Here is a 24,710-nt window from a genome sequence, read left to right on the forward strand (position 1 = left end):
AAAACTGATGATCAACCTACAAATGTGAACTGAAGTTCAAAAATAAAACATTTGAAAACGGACCATTTTTCCCCTTTCTGAAGCATGATGTAATGGGGGGGGTGTTATCTCTTTTGTCAATAATCAGCCGTTTTTGCTTGAACATTAAATGCTTCCAAATGGTATTTAATGCACTTCCCTGGGTGAAGAAACACTTTATGAGACCCCAGAGTGAGTAAATTGGCCATTTTCATGCACTTTTAACCATTCCACAAATGTTGTGTTTAGGGCCCCTGGAAGCATGAAAATCACTTTAAACATGCTAATTTTAGCTCTAAAACTGATGATCTACCTACAAATGTGAACTGACGTTCAAAAATAAAACATTTGAAAACGGACCATTTTTCACCTTTCTGAAGCATGACGTAATGGGGGGTGTTATCTCTTTTGTCAAAAATCAGCCGTTTTTGCTTGAACATTAAATGCCTCCAAATGGTATTTAATTCACTTCCCGGGGTGAAGAAACACTTTTTGAGACCTCAGAGTGAGTAAATTGGCCATTTTCATGCACTTTTAACCATTCCACAAATGTTGTGTTTAGGGCCCCTGGAAGCATGAAAATCACTTTAAACATGCTAATTTTAGCTCTAAAACTGATGATCCACCAACAAATGTGAACTGAAGTTCAAAAATAAAACATTTGAAAACGGACCATTTTTCACCTTTCTGAAGCATGACGTAATGGGGTGGTGTTATCTCTTTTGTCAAAAATCAGCTGTTTTTGCATGAACATTAAATGCCTCCAAATGGTGTTTAATTCACTTCCCGGGCCCGTGGAAGCATGAAAATCACTTTAAACATGCTAATTTTAGCTCTAAAACTGATGATCCACCAACAAATGTGAACTGAAGTTCAAAAATAAAACATTTGAAAACGGACCATTTTTCACCTTTCTGAAGCATGACGTAATGGGGGGGTGTTCTCTCTTTTGTCAAATATCAGCCGTTTTTGCTTGAACATTTAATGCTTCCAAATGGTATTTAATTCACTTCCCGGGGTGAAGAAACACTTTTTGAGACCCCAGAGTGAGTAAATTGGCCATTTTCATGCACTTTTAACCATTCCACAAATGTTGTGTTTAGGGCCCCTGGAAGCATGAAAATCACTTTAAACATGCTAATTTTAGCTCTAAAACTGATGATCTACCTACAAATGTGAACTGACGTTCAAAAATAAAACATTTGAAAACGGACCATTTTTCACCTTTCTGAAGCATGACGTAATGGGGGGGTGTTATCTCTTTTGTCAAAAATCAGCTGTTTTTGCATGAACATTAAATGCCTCCAAATGGTTTTTAATTCACTTCCCGGGCCCCTGAAAGCATGAAAATCACTTTAAACAGGCTAATTTTAGCTCTAAAACTGATGATCTACCTACAAATGTGAACTGACGTTCAAAAATAAAACATTTGAAAACGGACCATTTTTCACCTTTCTGAAGCATGATGTAATGGGGGGGGGATTATCTCTTTTGTCAAAAATCAGCCGTTTTTGCTTGAACATTAAATGCCTCCAAATGGTATCAAATTTACTTCCCGGGGTAAAGAAACACTTTTTGAGACCCCAGAGTGAGTAAATTGGCCATTTTCATACACTTTTATTCATTCCACAAATGTTCTGTTTAGGGCCCCTGGAAGCATGAAAATCACTTTAAACATGCTAATTTTAGCTCTAAAACTGATGATCCACCTACAAATGTGAACTGACATTCAAAAATAAAACATTTGAAAACGGACCATTTTTCACCTTTCTGAAGCATGACGTAATGGGGGGGTGTTATCTCTATTGTCAAAAATCAGCTGTTTTTGCATGAACATTAAATGCCTCCAAATGGTTTTTAATTCACTTCCCGAGCCCCTGGAAGCATGAAACTCACTTTAAACATGCTAATTTTAGCTCTAAAACGGATGATCTACCTACAAATGTGAACTGACGTTCAAAAACAAAACTTTTGAAAACGGACCATTTTTCACCTTTCTGAAGCATGACGTAATGGGGGGGGTGTTATCTCTTTTGTAAAAAATCAGCTGTTTTTGCTTGAACATTAAATGCCTCCAAATGGTATTTAATTCACTTCCCGTGGTGAAGAAACACTTTTTGAGACCTCAGAGTGAGTAAATTGGCCATTTTCATGCACTTTTAACCATTCCACAAATGTTGTGTTTAGGGCCCCTGGAAGCATGAAAATCACTTTAAACATGCTAATTTTAGCTCTAAAACTGATGATCAACCTACAAATGTGAACTGACGTTCAAAAATAAAACATTTGAAAACGGTACATTTTTCACCTTTCTGAAGCATGACGTAATGGGGCGGTGTTATCTCTTTTGTCAAAAATCAGCTGTTTTTGCTTGAACATTAAATGCCTCCAAATGGTTTTTAATTCACTTCCCGGGCCTCTGGAAGCATGAAAATCACATTAAACATGCTAATTTTAGCTCTAAAACTGATTATCTACCTACAAATGTGAACTGACGTTCAAAAATAGAAACATTTGAAAACGGACCATTTTTCACCTTTCTAAAGCATGACGTAATGGGGGGGTGTTATCTCTTTTGTCAAAAATCAGCCGTTTTTGCTTGAACATTAAATGCCTCCAAATGGTATTTAATTCACTTTAGCGGGGTGAAGAAACACTTTTTGAGACCTCAGAGTGAGTAAATTGGCCATTTTCATGCACTTTTAACCATTAAACAAATGTTGTGTTTAGGGCCCCTGGAAGCATGAAAATCACTTTAAACATGCTAATTTTAGCTCTAAAACTGATGATCCACCTACAAATGTGAACTGAAGTTCAAAAATAAAACATTTGAAAACGGACCATTTTTCACCTTTCTGAAGCATGACGTAATGGGGTGGTGTTATCTCTTTTGTCAAAAATCTGCTGTTTTTGCATGAACTTTAAATGCCTCCAAATGGTGTTTAATTCACTTCCCGGGCCCGTGGAAGAATGAAAATCACTTTAAACATGCTAATTTTAGCTCTTAAACTGATGATCCACCAACAAATGTGAACTGAAGTTCAAAAATAAAACATTTGAAAACGGACCATTTTTCACCTTTCTGAAGCATGACGTAATGGGGGGGATGTTATCTCTTTTGTCAAAAATCAGCTGTTTTTGCTTGAACATTAAATGCCTCCAAATGGTATTTAATTCACTTCCCGTGGTGAAGAAACACTTTTTGAGACCTCAGAGTGAGTAAATTGGCCATTTTCATGCACTTTTAACCATTCCACAAATGTTGTGTTTAGGGCCCCTGGAAGCATGAAAATCACTTTAAACATGCTAATTTTAGCTCTAAAACTGATGATCCACCTACAAATGTGAACTGACGTTCAAAAATAAAACATTTGGACACGGTCCATTTTTCACCTTTCTGAAGCATGACGTAATGGGGCGGTGTTATCTCTTTTGTCAAAAATCAGCTGTTTTTGCTTGAACATTAAATGCCTCCAAATGGTTTTTAATTCACTTCCCGGGCCCCTGGAAGCATGAAAATCACTTTAAACATGCTAATTTTAGCTCTAAAACTGATTATCTACCTACAAATGTGAACTGACGTTCAAAAATAGAAACATTTGAAAACGGACCATTTTTCACCTTTCTAAAGCATGACGTAATGGGGGGGTGTTATCTCTTTTGTCAAAAATCTGCCGTTTTTGCTTGAACATTAAATGCCTCCAAATGGTATTTAATTCACTTTAGCGGGGTGAAGAAACACTTTTTGAGACCTCAGAGTGAGTAAATTGGCCATTTTCATGCACTTTTAACCATTAAACAAATGTTGTGTTTAGGGCCCCTGGAAGCATGAAAATCACTTTAAACATGATAACTTTAGCTCTAAAACTGATGATCCACCTACAAATGTGAACTGACGTTCAAAAATAAAACATTTGAAAACGGACCATTTTTCACATTTGTGAAGCAGGACGTAATGGGGGGGGTGTTATCTCTTTTGTCAAAAATCAGCTCTTTTTGCATTAACATTAAATGCCTCCAAATGGTTTTTAATTCACTTCCCGGGCCCATGAAAGCATGAAAATCACTTTAAACATGCTAATTTTAGCTCTAAAACTGATGATCTACCTAAAAATGTGAACTGACGTTCAAAAATAAAACATTTGAAAACAGACCATTTTTCACCTTTCTGAAGCATGACGTAATGGGGGGGGTGTTATCTCTTTTGTCAAAAATCAGCCGTTTTTGCTTGAACATTAAAAGCCTCCAAATGGTATTTAATTCACTTCCCGTGGTGAAGAAACATTTTTTGAGACCTCAGAGGGAGTAAATTGGCCATTTTCATGCACTTTTAACCATTCCACAAATGTTGTGTTTAGGCCCCCTGGAAGCATGAAAATCACTTTAAACATGCTAATTTTAGCTCTAAAACTGATGATCCACCTACAAATGTGAACTGACGTTCAAAAACAAAACATTTGAAAATGGTACATTTCTCACCTTTCTGAAGCATGACGTAATGGGTGGGTGTTATCTCTTTTGTCAAAAATCAGCTGTTTTTGCTTGAACATTAAATGCCTCCAAATGGTTTTTAATTCACTTCCCGGGTCCTGAAAGCATGAAAATCACTTTAAACATGCTAATTTTAGCTCTAAAACTGACGATCTACCTACAAATGTGAACTGACGTTCAAAAATAAAACATTTGAAAAAGGACCATTTTTCACCTTTCTGAAGCATGACGTAATGGGGGGTGTTATCTCTTTTGTCAAAAATCAGCCGTTTTTGCTTGAACATTAAATGCTTCCAAATGGTATTTAATTCACTTTAGCGGGGAGAAGAAACACTTTTTGAGACCTCAGAGTGAGTAAATTGGCCATTTTCATGCACTTTTACCCATTAAACAAATGTTGTGTTTAGGGCCCCTGGAAGCATGAAAATCACTTTAAACATGCTAATTTTATCTCTAAAACTGATGATCCACCTACAAATGTGAACTGAAGTTCAAAAATAAAACATTTGAAAACTGACAATTTTTCACCTTTCTGAAGCATGACGTAATGGGGGGGGTGTAATCTCTTTTGTCAAAAATCTGCCGTTTTTGCTTGAACATTAAATGCCTCCAAATGGTATTTAATTCACTTTAGCGGGGTGAAGAAACACTTTTTGAGACCTCAGAGCGAGTAAATTGGCCATTTTCATGCACTTTTAACCATTAAACAAATGTTGTGTTTAGGGCCCCTGGAAGCATGAAAATCACTTTAAACATGCTAATTTTAGCTCTAAAACTGATGATCCACCTACAAATGTGAACTGACGTTCAAAAATAAAACATTTGAAAATGGACCATTTTTCACCTTTCTGAAGCATGACGTAATGGGGGGGTGTTATCTCTATTGTCAAAAATCAGCTGTTTTTGCATGAACATTAAATGCCTCCAAATGGTTTTTAATTCACTTCCCGGGCCCCTGGAAGCATGAAACTCACTTTAAACATGCTAATTTTAGCTCTAAAACTGATGATCTACCTACAAATGTGAACTGACGTTCAAAAACAAAACTTTTGAAAACTGACCATTTTTCACCTTTCTGAAGCATGACGTAATGGGGGGATGTTATCTCTTTTGTCAAAAATCAGCTGTTTTTGCTTGAACATTAAATGCCTCCAAATGGTATTTAATTCACTTCCCGTGGTGAAGAAACACTTTTTGAGACCTCAGAGTGAGTAAATTGGCCATTTTCATGCACTTTTAACCATTCCACAAATGTTGTGTTTAGGGCCCCTGGAAGCATGAAAATCACTTTAAACATGCTAATTTTAGATCTAAAACTGATGATCCACCTACAAATGTGAACTGACGTTCAAAAATAAAACATTTGAAAACGGTCCATTTTTCACCTTTCTGAAGCATGACGTAATGGGGGGTGTTATCTCTTTTGCCAAAAATCAGCTGTTTTTGCTTGAACATTAAATGCCTCCAAATGGTTTTTAATTCACTTCCCGGGCCCCTGGAAGCATGAAAATCACTTTAAACATGCTAATTTTAGCTCTAAAACTGATGATCTACCTAAAAATGTGAACTGACGTTCAAAAATAAAACATTTGAAAACAGACCATTTTTCACCTTTCTGAAGCATGACGTAATGGGGGGGGTGTTATCTCTTTTGTCAAAAATCAGCCGTTTTTGCTTGAACATTAAATGCCTCCAAATGGTATTTAATTCACTTCCCGTGGTGAAGAAACACTTTTTGAGACCTCAGAGGGAGTAAATTGGCCATTTTCATGCACTTTTAACCATTCCACAAATGTTGTGTTTAGGCCCCCTGGAAGCATGAAAATCACTTTAAACATGCTAATTTTAGCTCTAAAACTGATGATCCACCTACAAATGTGAACTGACGTTCAAAAATAAAACATTTGAAAATGGACCATTTTTCACCTTTCTGAAGCATGACGTAATGGGGGGGGTGTTATCTCTATTGTCAAAAATCAGCTGTTTTTGCATGAACATTAAATGCCTCCAAATGGTTTTTAATTCACTTCCCGGGCCCCTGGAAGCATGAAACTCACTTTAAACATGCTAATTTTAGCTCTAAAACGGATGATCTACCTACAAATGTGAACTGACGTTCAAAAACAAAACTTTTGAAAACGGACCATTTTTCACCTTTCTGAAGCATGACGTAATGGGGGGGTGTTATCTCTTTTGTAAAAAATCAGCTGTTTTTGCTTGAACATTAAATGCCTCCAAATGGTATTTAATTCACTTCCCGTGGTGAAGAAACACTTTTTGAGACCTCAGAGTGAGTAAATTGGCCATTTTCATGCACTTTTAACCATTCCACAAATGTTGTGTTTAGGGCCCCTGGAAGCATGAAAATCACTTTAAACATGCTAATTTTAGCTCTAAAACTGATGATCAACCTACAAATGTGAACTGACGTTCAAAAATAAAACATTTGAAAACGGTACATTTTTCACCTTTCTGAAGCATGACGTAATGGGGCGGTGTTATCTCTTTTGTCAAAAATCAGCTGTTTTTGCTTGTTCATTAAATGCCTCCTAATGGTTTTTAATTCACTTCCCGGGCCTCTGGAAGCATGAAAATCACATTAAACATGCTAATTTTAGCTCTAAAACTGATTATCTACCTACAAATGTGAACTGACGTTCAAAAATAGAAACATTTGAAAACGGACCATTTTTCACCTTTCTAAAGCATGACGTAATGGGGGGGTGTTATCTCTTTTGTCAAAAATCAGCCGTTTTTGCTTGAACATTAAATGCCTCCAAATGGTATTTAATTCACTTTAGCGGGGTGAAGAAACACTTTTTGAGACCTCAGAGTGAGTAAATTGGCCATTTTCATGCACTTTTAACCATTAAACAAATGTTGTGTTTAGGGCCCCTGGAAGCATGAAAATCACTTTAAACATGCTAATTTTAGCTCTAAAACTGATGATCCACCTACAAATGTGAACTGAAGTTCAAAAATAAAACATTTGAAAACGGACCATTTTTCACCTTTCTGAAGCATGACGTAATGGGGTGGTGTTATCTCTTTTGTCAAAAATCTGCTGTTTTTGCATGAACTTTAAATGCCTCCAAATGGTGTTTAATTCACTTCCCGGGCCCGTGGAAGAATGAAAATCACTTTAAACATGCTAATTTTAGCTCTTAAACTGATGATCCACCAACAAATGTGAACTGAAGTTCAAAAATAAAACATTTGAAAACGGACCATTTTTCACCTTTCTGAAGCATGACGTAATGGGGGGGATGTTATCTCTTTTGTCAAAAATCAGCTGTTTTTGCTTGAACATTAAATGCCTCCAAATGGTATTTAATTCACTTCCCGTGGTGAAGAAACACTTTTTGAGACCTCAGAGTGAGTAAATTGGCCATTTTCATGCACTTTTAACCATTCCACAAATGTTGTGTTTAGGGCCCCTGGAAGCATGAAAATCACTTTAAACATGCTAATTTTAGCTCTAAAACTGATGATCCACCTACAAATGTGAACTGACGTTCAAAAATAAAACATTTGGACACGGTCCATTTTTCACCTTTCTGAAGCATGACGTAATGGGGCGGTGTTATCTCTTTTGTCAAAAATCAGCTGTTTTTGCTTGAACATTAAATGCCTCCAAATGGTTTTTAATTCACTTCCCGGGCCCCTGGAAGCATGAAAATCACTTTAAACATGCTAATTTTAGCTCTAAAACTGATTATCTACCTACAAATGTGAACTGACGTTCAAAAATAGAAACATTTGAAAACGGACCATTTTTCACCTTTCTAAAGCATGACGTAATGGGGGGGTGTTATCTCTTTTGTCAAAAATCTGCCGTTTTTGCTTGAACATTAAATGCCTCCAAATGGTATTTAATTCACTTTAGCGGGGTGAAGAAACACTTTTTGAGACCTCAGAGTGAGTAAATTGGCCATTTTCATGCACTTTTAACCATTAAACAAATGTTGTGTTTAGGGCCCCTGGAAGCATGAAAATCACTTTAAACATGATAACTTTAGCTCTAAAACTGATGATCCACCTACAAATGTGAACTGACGTTCAAAAATAAAACATTTGAAAACGGACCATTTTTCACATTTCTGAAGCAGGACGTAATGGGGGGGGTGTTATCTCTTTTGTCAAAAATCAGCTCTTTTTGCATTAACACTAAATGCCTCCAAATGGTTTTTAATTCACTTCCCGGGCCCATGAAAGCATGAAAATCACTTTAAACATGCTAATTTTAGCTCTAAAACTGATGATCTACCTAAAAATGTGAACTGACGTTCAAAATAAAACATTTGAAAACAGACCATTTTTCACCTTTCTGAAGCATGACGTAATGGGGGGGGTGTTATCTCTTTTGTCAAAAATCAGCCGTTTTTGCTTGAACATTAAAAGCCTCCAAATGGTATTTAATTCACTTCCCGTGGTGAAGAAACATTTTTTGAGACCTCAGAGGGAGTAAATTGGCCATTTTCATGCACTTTTAACCATTCCACAAATGTTGTGTTTAGGCCCCCTGGAAGCATGAAAATCACTTTAAACATGCTAATTTTAGCTCTAAAACTGATGATCCACCTACAAATGTGAACTGACGTTCAAAAACAAAACATTTGAAAATGGTACATTTCTCACCTTTCTGAAGCATGACGTAATGGGTGGGTGTTATCTCTTTTGTCAAAAATCAGCTGTTTTTGCTTGAACATTAAATGCCTCCAAATGGTTTTTAATTCACTTCCCGGGTCCTGGAAGCATGAAAATCACTTTAAACATGCTAATTTTAGCTCTAAAACTGACGATCTACCTACAAATGTGAACTGACGTTCAAAAATAAAACATTTGAAAAAGGACCATTTTTCACCTTTCTGAAGCATGACGTAATGGGGGGTGTTATCTCTTTTGTCAAAAATCAGCCGTTTTTGCTTGAACATTAAATGCTTCCAAATGGTATTTAATTCACTTTAGCGGGGAGAAGAAACACTTTTTGAGACCTCAGAGTGAGTAAATTGGCCATTTTCATGCACTTTTACCCATTAAACAAATGTTGTGTTTAGGGCCCCTGGAAGCATGAAAATCACTTTAAACATGCTAATTTTATCTCTAAAACTGATGATCCACCTACAAATGTGAACTGAAGTTCAAAAATAAAACATTTGAAAACTGACAATTTTTCACCTTTCTGAAGCATGACGTAATGGGGGGGGTGTAATCTCTTTTGTCAAAAATCTGCCGTTTTTGCTTGAACATTAAATGCCTCCAAATGGTATTTAATTCACTTTAGCGGGGTGAAGAAACACTTTTTGAGACCTCAGAGCGAGTAAATTGGCCATTTTCATGCACTTTTAACCATTAAACAAATGTTGTGTTTAGGGCCCCTGGAAGCATGAAAATCACTTTAAACATGCTAATTTTAGCTCTAAAACTGATGATCCACCTACAAATGTGAACTGACGTTCAAAAATAAAACATTTGAAAATGGACCATTTTTCACCTTTCTGAAGCATGACGTAATGGGGGGGTGTTATCTCTATTGTCAAAAATCAGCTGTTTTTGCATGAACATTAAATGCCTCCAAATGGTTTTTAATTCACTTCCCGGGCCCCTGGAAGCATGAAACTCACTTTAAACATGCTAATTTTAGCTCTAAAACTGATGATCTACCTACAAATGTGAACTGACGTTCAAAAACAAAACTTTTGAAAACTGACCATTTTTCACCTTTCTGAAGCATGACGTAATGGGGGGATGTTATCTCTTTTGTCAAAAATCAGCTGTTTTTGCTTGAACATTAAATGCCTCCAAATGGTATTTAATTCACTTCCCGTGGTGAAGAAACACTTTTTGAGACCTCAGAGTGAGTAAATTGGCCATTTTCATGCACTTTTAACCATTCCACAAATGTTGTGTTTAGGGCCCCTGGAAGCATGAAAATCACTTTAAACATGCTAATTTTAGATCTAAAACTGATGATCCACCTACAAATGTGAACTGACGTTCAAAAATAAAACATTTGAAAACGGTCCATTTTTCACCTTTCTGAAGCATGACATAATGGGGGGTGTTATCTCTTTTGCCAAAAATCAGCTGTTTTTGCTTGAACATTAAATGCCTCCAAATGGTTTTTAATTCACTTCCCGGGCCCCTGGAAGCATGAAAATCACTTTAAACATGCTAATTTTAGCTCTAAAACTGATGATCTACCTAAAAATGTGAACTGACGTTCAAAAATAAAACATTTGAAAACAGACCATTTTTCACCTTTCTGAAGCATGACGTAATGGGGGGGGTGTTATCTCTTTTGTCAAAAATCAGCCGTTTTTGCTTGAACATTAAATGCCTCCAAATGGTATTTAATTCACTTCCCGTGGTGAAGAAACACTTTTTGAGACCTCAGAGGGAGTAAATTGGCCATTTTCATGCACTTTTAACCATTCCACAAATGTTGTGTTTAGGCCCCCTGGAAGCATGAAAATCACTTTAAACATGCTAATTTTAGCTCTAAAACTGATGATCCACCTACAAATGTGAACTGACGTTCAAAAATAAAACATTTGAAAATGGACCATTTTTCACCTTTCTGAAGCATGACGTAATGGGGGGGGTGTTATCTCTATTGTCAAAAATCAGCTGTTTTTGCATGAACATTAAATGCCTCCAAATGGTTTTTAATTCACTTCCCGGGCCCCTGGAAGCATGAAACTCACTTTAAACATGCTAATTTTAGCTCTAAAACTGATGATCTACCTACAAATGTGAACTGACGTTCAAAAACAAAACTTTTGAAAACTGACCATTTTTCACCTTTCTGAAGCATGACGTAATGGGGGGATGTTATCTCTTTTGTCAAAAATCAGCTGTTTTTGCTTGAACATTAAATGCCTCCAAATGGTATTTAATTCACTTCCCGTGGTGAAGAAACACTTTTTGAGACCTCAGAGTGAGTAAATTGGCCATTTTCATGCACTTTTAACCATTCCACAAATGTTGTGTTTAGGGCCCCTGGAAGCATGAAAATCACTTTAAACATGCTAATTTTAGATCTAAAACTGATGATCCACCTACAAATGTGAACTGACGTTCAAAAATAAAACATTTGAAAACGGTACATTTTTCACCTTTCTGAAGCATGACGTAATGGGGCGGTGTTATCTCTTTTGTCAAAAATCAGCTGTTTTTGCTTGAACATTAAATGCCTCCAAATGGTTTTTAATTCACTTCCCGGGCCTCTGGAAGCATGAAAATCACATTAAACATGCTAATTTTAGCTCTAAAACTGATTATCTACCTACAAATGTGAACTGACGTTCAAAAATAGAAACATTTGAAAACGGACCATTTTTCACCTTTCTAAAGCATGACGTAATGGGGGGGTGTTATCTCTTTTGTCAAAAATCAGCCGTTTTTGCTTGAACATTAAATGCCTCCAAATGGTATTTAATTCACTTTAGCGGGGTGAAGAAACACTTTTTGAGACCTCAGAGTGAGTAAATTGGCCATTTTCATGCACTTTTACCCATTAAACAAATGTTGTGTTTAGGGCCCCTGGAAGCATGAAAATCACTTTAAACATGCTAATTTTATCTCTAAAACTGATGATCCACCTACAAATGTGAACTGAAGTTCAAAAATAAAACATTTGAAAACTGACAATTTTATACCTTTCTGAAGCATGACGTAATGGGGGGGTGTAATCTCTTTTGTCAAAAATCTGCCATTTTTGCTTGAACATTAAATGCCTCCAAATGGTATTTAATTCACTTTAGCGGGGTGAAGAAACACTTTTTGAGACCTCAGAGCGAGTAAATTGGCCATTTTCATGCACTTTTAACCATTAAACAAATGTTGTGTTTAGGGCCCCTGGAAGCATGAAAATCACTTTAAACATGCTAATTTTAGCTCTAAAACTGATGATCCACCTACAAATGTGAACTGACGTTCAAAAATAAAACATTTGAAAATGGACCATTTTTCACCTTTCTGAAGCATGACGTAATGGGGGGGGTGTTATCTCTATTGTCAAAAATCAGCTGTTTTTGCATGAACATTAAATGCCTCCAAATGGTTTTTAATTCACTTCCCGGGCCCCTGGAAGCATGAAACTCACTTTAAACATGCTAATTTTAGCTCTAAAACTGATGATCTACCTACAAATGTGAACTGACGTTCAAAAACAAAACTTTTGAAAACTGACCATTTTTCACCTTTCTGAAGCATGACGTAATGGGGGGATGTTATCTCTTTTGTCAAAAATCAGCTGTTTTTGCTTGAACATTAAATGCCTCCAAATGGTATTTAATTCACTTCCCGTGGTGAAGAAACACTTTTTGAGACCTCAGAGTGAGTAAATTGGCCATTTTCATGCACTTTTAACCATTCCACAAATGTTGTGTTTAGGGCCCCTGGAAGCATGAAAATCACTTTAAACATGCTAATTTTAGCTCTAAAACTGATGATCCACCTACAAATGTGAACTGACATTCAAAAATAAAACATTTGAAAACGGACCATTTTTCACCTTTCTGAAGCATGACGTAATGGGGGGGTGTTATCTCTTTTGTCAAAAATCAGCTGTTTTTGCATGAACATTAAATGCCTCCAAATGGTTTTTAATTCACTTCCCGGGCCCCTGAAAGCATGAAAATCACTTTAAACAGGCTAATTTTAGCTCTAAAACTGATGATCTACCTACAAATGTGAACTGACGTTCAAAAATAAAACATTTGAAAACGGACCATTTTTCACCTTTCTGAAGCATGATGTAATGGGGGGGGGATTATCTCTTTTGTCAAAAATCAGCCGTTTTTGCTTGAACATTAAATGCCTCCAAATGGTATCAAATTCACTTCCCGGGGTGAAGAAACACTTTTTGAGACCCCAGAGTGAGTAAATTGGCCATTTTCATACAGTTTTATTCATTCCACAAATGTTCTGTTTAGGGCCCCTGGAAGCATGAAAATCACTTTAAACATGCTAATTTTAGCTCTAAAACTGATGATCCACCTACAAATGTGAACTGACATTCAAAAATAAAACATTTGAAAACGGACCATTTTTCACCTTTCTGAAGCATGACGTAATGGGTGGGGTGTTATCTCTTTTGTCAAAAATCAGCTCTTTTTGCATGAACATTAAATGCCTCCAAATGGTTTTTAATTCACTTCCCGGGCCCCTGGAAGCATGAAAATCACTTTAAACATGCTAATTTTAGCTCTAAAACTGATGATCTACCAACAAATGTTAACTGACATTCAAAAATAAAACATTTGAAAACGGACCATTTTTCACCTTTCTGAAGCATGACGTAATGGGGGGGGTGTTATCTCTTTTGTCAAAAATCAGCCGTTTTTGCTTGAACATTAAATGCCTCCAAATGGTATTTAATTCACTTCCCGGGCCCCTGGAAGCATGAAAATCACTTTAAACATGCTAATTTTAGCTCTAAAACTGATTATCTACCTACAAATGTGAACTGACGTTCAAAAATAGAAACATTTGAAAACGGACCATTTTTCACCTTTCTAAAGCATGACGTAATGGGGGGGTGTTATCTCTTTTGTCAAAAATCTGCCGTTTTTGCTTGAACATTAAATGCCTCCAAATGGTATTTAATTCACTTTAGCGGGGTGAAGAAACACTTTTTGAGACCTCAGAGTGAGTAAATTGGCCATTTTCATGCACTTTTAACCATTAAACAAATGTTGTGTTTAGGGCCCCTGGAAGCATGAAAATCACTTTAAACATGATAACTTTAGCTCTAAAACTGATGATCCACCTACAAATGTGAACTGACGTTCAAAAATAAAACATTTGAAAACGGACCATTTTTCACATTTCTGAAGCAGGACGTAATGGGGGGGTTGTTATCTCTTTTGTCAAAAATCAGCTCTTTTTGCATTAACATTAAATGCCTCCAAATGGCTTTTAATTCACTTCCCGGGCCCATGAAAGCATGAAAATCACTTTAAACATGCTAATTTTAGCTCTAAAACTGATGATCTACCTAAAAATGTGAACTGACGTTCAAAAATAAAACATTTGAAAACAGACCATTTTTCACCTTTCTGAAGCATGACGTAATGGGGGGGGTGTTATCTCTTTTGTCAAAAATCAGCCGTTTTTGCTTGAACATTAAAAGCCTCCAAATGGTATTTAATTCACTACCCGTGGTGAAGAAACACTTTTTGAGACCTCAGAGGGAGTAAATTGGCCATTTTCATGCACTTTTAACCATTCCACAAATGTTGTGTTTAGGCCCCCTGGAAGCATGAAAATCACTTTAAACATGCTAATTTTAGCTCTAAAACTGATGATCCACCTACAAATGTGAACTGACGTTCAAAAACAAAACATTTGAAAATGGTACATTTCTCACCTTTCTGAAGCATGACGTAATGGGTGGGTGTTATCTCTTTTGTCAAAAATCAGCTGTTTTTGCTTGAACATTAAATGCCTCCAAATGGTTTTTAATTCACTTCCCGGGTCCTGGAAGCATGAAAATCACTTTAAACATGCTAATTTTAGCTCTAAAACTGACGATCTACCTACAAATGTGAACTGACGTTCAAAAATAAAACATTTGAAAAAGGACCATTTTTCACCTTTCTGAAGCATGACGTAATGGGGGGTGTTATCTCTTTTGTCAAAAATCAGCCGTTTTTGCTTGAACATTAAATGCTTCCAAATGGTATTTAATTCACTTTAGCGGGGAGAAGAAACACTTTTTGAGACCTCAGAGTGAGTAAATTGGCCATTTTCATGCACTTTTACCCATTAAACAAATGTTGTGTTTAGGGCCCCTGGAAGCATGAAAATCACTTTAAACATGCTAATTTTAGCTCTAAAACTGATGATCCACCTACAAATGTGAACTGAAGTTCAAAAATAAAACATTTGAAAACTGACAATTTTTCACCTTTCTGAAGCATGACGTAATGGGGGGGGTGTAATCTCTTTTGTCAAAAATCTGCCGTTTTTGCTTGAACATTAAATGCCTCCAAATGGTATTTAATTCACTTTAGCGGGGTGAAGAAACACTTTTTGAGACCTCAGAGCGAGTAAATTGGCCATTTTCATGCACTTTTAACCATTAAACAAATGTTGTGTTTAGGGCCCCTGGAAGCATGAAAATCACTTTAAACATGCTAATTTTAGCTCTAAAACTGATGATCCACCTACAAATGTGAACTGACGTTCAAAAATAAAACATTTGAAAATGGACCATTTTTCACCTTTCTGAAGCATGACGTAATGGGGGGGTGTTATCTCTATTGTCAAAAATCAGCTGTTTTTGCATGAACATTAAATGCCTCCAAATGGTTTTTAATTCACTTCCCGGGCCCCTGGAAGCATGAAACTCACTTTAAACATGCTAATTTTAGCTCTAAAACTGATGATCTACCTACAAATGTGAACTGACGTTCAAAAACAAAACTTTTGAAAACTGACCATTTTTCACCTTTCTGAAGCATGACGTAATGGGGGGATGTTATCTCTTTTGTCAAAAATCAGCTGTTTTTGCTTGAACATTAAATGCCTCCAAATGGTATTTAATTCACTTCCCGTGGTGAAGAAACACTTTTTGAGACCTCAGAGTGAGTAAATTGGCCATTTTCATGCACTTTTAACCATTCCACAAATGTTGTGTTTAGGGCCCCTGGAAGCATGAAAATCACTTTAAACATGCTAATTTTAGATCTAAAACTGATGATCCACCTACAAATGTGAACTGACGTTCAAAAACAAAACATTTGAAAACGGTACATTTCTCACCTTTCTGAAGCATGACGTAATGGGTGGGTGTTATCTCTTTTGTGAAAAATCAGCTGTTTTTGCTTGAACATTAAATGCCTCCAAATGGTTTTTAATTCACTTCCCGGGTCCTGGAAGCAGGAAAATCACTTTAAACATGCTCATTTTAGCTCTAAAACTGATGATCTACCTACAAATGTGAACTGACGTTCAAAAATAAAACATTTGAAAAAGGACAATTTTTCACCTTTCTGAAGCATGACGTAATGGGCTGGGTGTTATCTCTTTTGTCAAAAATCAGCTGATGTTTGCATGAACATTAAATGCCTCCAAATGGTTTTTAATTCACTTCCCGGGCCCCTGGAAGCATGAAAATCACATTAAACATGCTAATTTTAGCTCTAAAACTGAGGATCCACCTACAAATGTGAACTGACGTTCAAAAATAAAACAATTGAAAACGGACCATTTTTCACCTTTCTGAAGCATGACGTAATGGGGGGTGTTATCTCTTTTGTCAAAAATCAGCCGTTTTTGCTTGAACATTAAATGCTTCCAAATGATATTTAATTCACTTTAGCGGGGAGAAGAAACACTTTTTGAGACCTCAGAGTGAGTAAATTGGCCATTTTCATGCACTTTTACCCATTAAACAAATGTTGTGTTTAGGGCCCCTGGAAGCATGAAAATCACTTTAAACATGCTAATTTTAGCTCTAAAACTGATGATCCACCTACAAATGTGAACTGACGTTCAAAAATAAAACATTTGAAAATGGACCATTTTTCACCTTTCTGAAGCATGACGTAATGGGGGGGTGTTATCTCTATTGTCAAAAATCAGCTGTTTTTGCATGAACATTAAATGCCTCCAAATGGTTTTTAATTCACTTCCCGGGCCCCTGGAAGCATGAAACTCACTTTAAACATGCTAATTTTAGCTCTAAAACTGATGATCTACCTACAAATGTGAACTGACGTTCAAAAACAAAACTTTTGAAAACGGACCATTTTTCACCTTTCTGAAGCATGACGTAATGGGGGGATGTTATCTCTTTTGTCAAAAATCAGCTGTTTTTGCTTGAACATTAAATGCCTCCAAATGGTATTTAATTCACTTCCCGTGGTGAAGAAACACTTTTTGAGACCTCAGAGTGAGTAAATTGGCCATTTTCATGCACTTTTAACCATTCCACAAATGTTGTGTTTAGGGCCCCTGGAAGCATGAAAATCACTTTAAACATGCTAATTTTAGCTCTAAAACTGATGATCCACCTACAAATGTGAACTGACGTTCAAAAATAAAACATTTGAAAACGGTCCATTTTTCACCTTTCTGAAGCATGACGTAATGGGGCGGTGTTATCTCTTTTGTCAAAAATCAGCTGTTTTTGCTTGAACATTAAATGCCTCCAAATGGTTTTTAATTCACTTCCCGGGCCCCTGAAAGCATGAAAATCACTTTAAACATGCTAATTTTAGCTCTAAAACTGATGATCCACCTACAAATGTGAACTGAAGTTCAAAAATAAAACATTTGAAAACGGACCATTTTTCACCTTTCTGAAGCATGACGTAATGGGGGGGTGTTATCTCTATTGTCAAAAATCAGCTGTTTTTGCATGAACATTAAATGCCTCCAAATGGTTTTTAATTCACTTCCCGGGCCCCTGGAAGCATGAAAATCACTTTAAACATGATAATTTTAGCTCTAAAACTGATGATCCGCCTACAAATGTGAACTGAAGTTCAAAAATAAAACATTTGAAAACGGACCATTTTTCACCTTTCTGAAGCATGATGTAATGGGGGGGGGTGTTATCTCTTTTGTCAATAATCAGCCGTTTTTGCTTGAACATTAAATGCTTCCAAATGGTATTTAATGCACTTCCCTGGGTGAAGAAACACTTTTTGAGACCCCAGAGTGAGTAAATTGGCCATTTTCATGCACTTTTAACCATTCCACAAATGTTGTGTTTAGGGCCCCTGGAAGCATGAAAATCACTTTAAACATGCTAATTTTAGCTCTAAAACTGATGATCTACCTACAAATGTGAACTGACGTTCAAAAATAAAACATTTGAAAACGGACCATTTTTCACCTTTCTGAAGCATGACGTAATGGGGGGGGTGTTATCTCTTTTGTCAAAAATCAGCTGTTTTTGCATGAACATTAAATGCCTCCAAATGGTTTTTAATTCACTTCCCGGGCCCCTGAAAGCATGAAAATCACTTTAAACAGGCTAATTTTAGCTCTAAAACTGATGATCTACCTACAAATGTGAACTGACGTTCAAAAATAAAACATTTGAAAACGGACCATTTTTCACCTTTCTGAAGCATGATGTAATGGGGGGGGGATTATCTCTTTTGTCAAAAATCAGCCGTTTTTGCTTGAACATTAAATGCCTCCAAATGGTATCAAATTCACTTCCCGGGGTGAAGAAACACTTTTTGAGACCCCAGAGTGAGTAAATTGGCCATTTTCATACACTTTTATTCATTCCACAAATGTTCTGTTTAGGGCCCCTGGAAGCATGAAAATCACTTTAAACATGCTAATTTTAGCTCTAAAACTGATGATCCACCTACAAATGTGAACTGACATTCAAAAATAAAACATTTGAAAACGGACCATTTTTCACCTTTCTGAAGCATGACGTAATGGGGGGGTGTTATCTCTATTGTCAAAAATCAGCTGTTTTTGCATGAACATTAAATGCCTCCAAATGGTTTTTAATTCACTTCCCGAGCCCCTGGAAGCATGAAACTCACTTTAAACAAGCTAATTTTAGCTCTAAAACTGGTGATCTACCTACAAATGTGAACTGACGTTCAAAAACAAAACTTTTGAAAACGGACCATTTTTCACCTTTCTGAAGCATGACGTAATGGGGGGGTGTTATCTCTTTTGTAAAAAATCAGCTGTTTTTGCTTGAACATTAAATGCCTCCAAATGGTATTTAATTCACTTCCCGTGGTGAAGAAACACTTTTTGAGACCTCAGAGTGAGTAAATTGGCCATTTTCATGCACTTTTAACCATTCCACAAATGTTGTGTTTAGGGCCCCTGGAAGCATGAAAATCACTTTAAACATGCTAATTTTAGCTCTAAAACTGATGATCCACCTACAAATGTGAACTGACGTTCAAAAATAAAACATTTGAAAACGGTACATTTTTCACCTTTCTGAAGCATGACGTAATGGGGCGGTGTTATCTCTTTTGTCAAAAATCAGCTGTTTTTGCTTGAACATTAAATGCCTCCAAATGGTTTTTAATTCACTTCCCGGGCCTCTGGAAGCATGAAAATCACATTAAACATGCTAATTTTAGCTCTAAAACTGATTATCTACCTACAAATGTGAACTGACGTTCAAAAATAGAAACATTTGAAAACGGACCATTTTTCACCTTTCTAAAGCATGACGTAATGGGGGGGTGTTATCTCTTTTGTCAAAAATCAGCCGTTTTTGCTTGAACATTAAATGCCTCCAAATGGTATTTAATTCACTTTAGCGGGGTGAAGAAACACTTTTTGAGACCTCAGAGTGAGTAAATTGGCCATTTTCATGCACTTTTAACCATTAAACAAATGTTGTGTTTAGGGCCCCTGGAAGCATGAAAATCACTTTAAACATGCTAATTTTAGCTCTAAAACTGATGATCCACCTACAAATGTGAACTGAAGTTCAAAAATAAAACATTTGAAAACGGACCATTTTTCACCTTTCTGAAGCATGACGTAATGGGGTGGTGTTATCTCTTTTGTCAAAGATCAGCTGTTTTTGCATGAACTTTAAATGCCTCCAAATGGTGTTTAATTCACTTCCCTGGCCCGTGGAAGAATGAAAATCACTTTAAACATGCTAATTTTAGCTCTAAAACTGATGATCCACCAACAAATGTGAACTGAAGTTCAAAAATAAAACATTTGAAAACGGACCATTTTTCACCTTTCTGAAGCATGACGTAATGGGGGGGGTGTTATCTCTTTTGTCAAAAATCAGCTGTTTTGCTTGAAAATTAAATGCCTCCAAATGGTATTTAATTCACTTCCCGTGGTGAAGAAACACTTTTTGAGACCTCAGAGTGAGTACATTGGCCATTTTCATGCACTTTTAACCATTCCACAAATGTTGTGTTTAGGGCCCCTGGAAGCATGAAAATCACTTTAAACATGCTAATTTTAGCTCTAAAACTGATGATCCACCTACAAATGTGAACTGACGTTCAAAAATAAAACATTTGAACACGGTCCATTTTTCACCTTTCTGAAGCATGACGTAATGGGGCGGTGTTATCTCTTTTGTCAAAAATCAGCTGTTTTTGCTTGAACATTAAATGCCTCCAAATGGTTTTTAATTCACTTCCCGGGCCCCTGGAAGCATGAAAATCACTTTAAACATGCTAATTTTAGCTCTAAAACTGATTATCTACCTACAAATGTGAACTGACGTTCAAAAATAGAAACATTTGAAAACGGACCATTTTTCACCTTTCTAAAGCATGACGTAATGGGGGGGTGTTATCTCTTTTGTCAAAAATCTGCCGTTTTTGCTTGAACATTAAATGCCTCCAAATGGTATTTAATTCACTTTAGCGGGGTGAAGAAACACTTTTTGAGACCTCAGAGTGAGTAAATTGGCCATTTTCATGCACTTTTAACCATTAAACAAATGTTGTGTTTAGGGCCCCTGGAAGCATGAAAATCACTTTAAACATGCTAACTTTAGCTCTAAAACTGATGATCCACCTACAAATGTGAACTGACGTTCAAAAATAAAACATTTGAAAACGGACCATTTTTCACATTTCTGAAGCAGGACGTAATGGGGGGGGTGTTATCTCTTTTGTCAAAAATCAGCTCTTTTTGCATTAACATTAAATGCCTCCAAATGGTTTTTAATTCACTTCCCGGGCCCATGAAAGCATGAAAATCACTTTAAACATGCTAATTTTAGCTCTAAAACTGATGATCCACCTAAAAATGTGAACTGACGTTCAAAAATAAAACATTTGAAAACGGACCATTTTTCACCTTTCTGAAGCATGACGTAATGGGGGGGGTGTTATCTCTTTTGTCAAAAATCAGCCGTTTTTGCTTGAACATTAAATGCCTCCAAATGGTATTTAATTCACTTCCCGTGGTGAAGAAACACTTTTTGAGACCTCAGAGTGAGTAAATTGGCCATTTTCATGCACTTTTAACCATTCCACAAATGTTGTGTTTAGGCCCCCTGGAAGCATGAAAATCACTTTAAACATGCTAATTTTAGCTCTAAAACTGATGATCCACCTACAAATGTGAACTGACGTTCAAAAACAAAACATTTGAAAACGGTACATTTCTCACCTTTCTGAAGCATGACGTAATGGGTGGGTGTTATCTCTTTTGTCAAAAATCAGCTGTTTTTGCTTGAACATTAAATGCCTCCAAATGGTTTTTAATTCACTTCCCGGGTCCTGGAAGCATGAAAATCACTTTAAACATGCTCATTTTAGCTCTAAAACTGATGATCTACCTACAAATGTGAACTGACGTTCAAAAATAAAACATTTGAAAAAGGACCATTATTCACCTTTCTGAAGCATGACGTAATGGGCTGGGTGTTATCTCTTTTGTCAAAAATCAGCTGATGTTTGCATGAACATTAAATGCCTCCAAATGGTTTTTAATTCACTTCCCGGGCCCCTGGAAGCATGAAAATCACATTAAACATGCTAATTTTAGCTCTAAAACTGAGGATCCACCTACAAATGTGAACTGACGTTCAAAAATAAAACAATTGAAAACGGACCATTTTTCACCTTTCTGAAGCATGACGTAATGGGGGGTGTTATCTCTTTTGTCAAAAATCAGCCGTTTTTGCTTGAACATTAAATGCTTCCAAATGGTATTTAATTCACTTTAGCGGGGAGAAGAAACACTTTTTGAGACCTCAGAGTGAGTAAATTGGCCATTTTCATGCACTTTTACCCATTAAACAAATGTTGTGTTTAGGGCCTCTGGAAGCATGAAAATCACTTTAAACATGCTAATTTTATCTCTAAAACTGATGATCCACCTACAAATGTGAACTGAAGTTCAAAAATAAAACATTTGAAAACTGACAATTTTTCACCTTTCTGAAGCATGACGTAATGGGGGGGGAGTAATCTCTTTTGTCAAAAATCTGCCGTTTTTGCTTGAACATTAAATGCCTCCAAATGGTATTTAATTCACTTTAGCGGGGTGAAGAAACACTTTTTGAGACCTCAGAGCGAGTAAATTGGCCATTTTCATGCACTTTTAACCATTAAACAAATGTTGTGTTTAGGGCCCCTGGAAGCATGAAAATCACTTTAAACATGCTAATTTTAGCTCTAAAACTGATGATCCACCTACAAATGTGAACTGACGTTCAAAAATAAAACATTTGAAAATGGACCATTTTTCACCTTTCTGAAGCATGACGTAATGGGGGGGGTGTTATCTCTATTGTCAAAAATCAGCTGTTTTTGCATGAACATTAAATGCCTCCAAATGGTTTTTAATTCACTTCCCGGGCCCCTGGAAGCATGAAACTCACTTTAAACATGCTAATTTTAGCTCTAAAACTGATGATCTACCTACAAATGTGAACTGACGTTCAAAAACAAATCTTTTGAAAACGGACCATTTTTCACCTTTCTGAAGCATGACGTAATGGGGGGATGTTATCTCTTTTGTCAAAAATCAGCTGTTTTTGCTTGAACATTAAATGCCTCCAAATGGTATTTAATTCACTTCCCGTGGTGAAGAAACACTTTTTGAGACCTCAGAGTGAGTAAATTGGCCATTTTCATGCACTTTTAACCATTCCACAAATGTTGTGTTTAGGGCCCCTGGAAGCATGAAAATCACTTTAAACATGCTAATTTTAGCTCTAAAACTGATGATCCACCTACAAATGTGAACTGAAGTTCAAAAATAAAACATTTGAAAATGGACCATTTTTCACCTTTCTGAAGCATGATGTAATGGGGGGGGTGTTATCTCTTTTGTCAAAAATCAGCTGTTTTTGCTTGAACATTAAATGCCTCCAAATGGTTTTTAATTCACTTCCCGGGCCCCTGTAAGCATGAAAATCACTTTAAACATGATAATTTTTGCTCTAAAACTGATGATCCACCTACAAATGTGAACTGAAGTTCAAAAATAAAACATTTGAAAATGGACCATTTTTCACCTTTCTGAAGCATGATGTAATGGGGGGGGTGTTATCTCTTTTGTCAATAATCAGCCGTTTTTGCTTGAACATTAAATGCTTCCAAATGGTATTTAATGCACTTCCCTGGGTGAAGAAACACTTTTTGAGACCTCAGAGTGAGTAAATTGGCCATTTTCATGCACTTTTAACCATTAAACAAATGTTGTGTTTAGGGCCCCTGGAAGCATGAAAATCACTTTAAACATGCTAATTTTAGTTCTAAAACTGATGATCCACCTACAAATGTGAACTGAAATTCAAAAATAAAACATTTGAAAACTGACCATTTTTCACCTTTCTGAAGCATGACGTAATGGGGGGGTGTTATCTCTTTTGTCAAAAATCAGCTGTTTTTGCATGAACATTAAATGCCTCCAAATGTTTTTTAATTCACTTCCCGGGCCCCTGGAAGCATGAAAATCACTTTAAACATGATAATTTTAGCTCTAAAACTGATGATCAACCTACAAATGTGAACTGAAGTTCAAAAATAAAACATTTGAAAACGGACCATTTTTCCCCTTTCTGAAGCATGATGTAATGGGGGGGGTGTTATCTCTTTTGTCAATAATCAGCCGTTTTTGCTTGAACATTAAATGCTTCCAAATGGTATTTAATGCACTTCCCTGGGTGAAGAAACACTTTATGAGACCCCAGAGTGAGTAAATTGGCCATTTTCATGCACTTTTAACCATTCCACAAATGTTGTGTTTAGGGCCCCTGGAAGCATGAAAATCACTTTAAACATGCTAATTTTAGCTCTAAAACTGATGATCTACCTACAAATGTGAACTGACGTTCAAAAATAAAACATTTGAAAACGGACCATTTTTCACCTTTCTGAAGCATGACGTAATGCGGGGGTGTTATCTCTTTTGTCAAAAATCAGCTGTTTTTGCATGAACATTAAATGCCTCCAAATGGTTTTTAATTCACTTCCCGGGCCCCTGGAAGCATGAAAATCAATTTAAATATGCTAATTTTAGCTCTAAAACTGATGATCTACCTACAAATGTGAACTGACGTTCAAAAATAAAACATTTGAAAACGGACCATTTTTCACCTTTCTGAAGCATGACGTAATGGGGGGTGTTATCTCTTTTGTCAAAAATCAGCCGTTTTTGCTTGAACATTAAATGCCTCCAAATGGTATTTAATTCACTTCCCGGGGTGAAGAAACACTTTTTGAGACCTCAGAGTGAGTAAATTGGCCATTTTC

Source organism: Lissotriton helveticus, chromosome 11 (assembly GCF_964261635.1).
Source record: "Lissotriton helveticus chromosome 11, aLisHel1.1, whole genome shotgun sequence".
NCBI classification, from domain to species: domain Eukaryota; kingdom Metazoa; phylum Chordata; class Amphibia; order Caudata; family Salamandridae; genus Lissotriton; species Lissotriton helveticus.